Here is a 434-nt window from a genome sequence, read left to right as displayed (position 1 = left end):
CCCCGTTACCACAGAGACATGGGGGCACCATACCCCCACACACCCCGTTGCCACGGAGAAGGGGGGCACCATACCCCCAAACACCCTGCTACCATGGAAACCGGGCCGGGGAGGGGAGGAGGAGAAGGAAGGGGAGCGGGAGGCCCCGCTGCCAGTAGGAGACATCCCCACAGAACCGCGGTTACCGTTCGCGCCGACAGTTTCAGACGTTACTCAAGTTTCCCGCCAGGCAGTGAGTACTGTCTCGCCATGATGACCTCACAATTACGTATTTCCGGGGCCCTTCGGAAGGACTGCGTTCAATCAATCCCGGAAACGGATTCAAGGCGAAGGGTGAGGAGGGACTAAGGCCTGCGTAGGGGGCAGCAGGCGGCTGTCGGGCTAGGGAGGGGGCTGAGGTCTCTGTGCTGGGCATGGGGCAGCAGGCGGCTGTC

General features: G+C 62.9%; 2 protein-coding genes across 2 annotated transcripts in view; one reads left to right on the top strand and one right to left on the bottom strand.

The window, feature by feature from the left end:
• Positions 1-212, bottom strand: part of FANCD2 (FA complementation group D2) — a 177,697-nt gene extending 177,485 nt beyond the window's left edge. Inside the window, exon 1 of the mRNA XM_026657769.2 lies at positions 186-212. The gene's annotated coding sequence lies outside the window, so the exon portion shown is untranslated. The remainder of the gene's footprint in view (positions 1-185) is intronic.
• A 77-nt stretch (positions 213-289) lies between these two features.
• EMC3 (ER membrane protein complex subunit 3) overlaps positions 290-434 on the top strand; it is a 38,604-nt gene continuing 38,459 nt past the window's right edge. The window contains exon 1 of the mRNA XM_024211341.1: positions 290-333. The gene's annotated coding sequence lies outside the window, so the exon portion shown is untranslated. The remainder of the gene's footprint in view (positions 334-434) is intronic.

Source organism: Terrapene carolina, unplaced genomic scaffold, assembly GCF_002925995.2.
Source record: "Terrapene carolina triunguis isolate 2854851 unplaced genomic scaffold, T_m_triunguis-2.0 Scaffold310, whole genome shotgun sequence".
Taxonomy (NCBI): domain Eukaryota; kingdom Metazoa; phylum Chordata; order Testudines; family Emydidae; genus Terrapene; species Terrapene triunguis.
The sequence above is the reverse complement of the archived record's forward strand: the minus strand, read 5'-3'. Positions and strand labels throughout refer to the sequence as shown.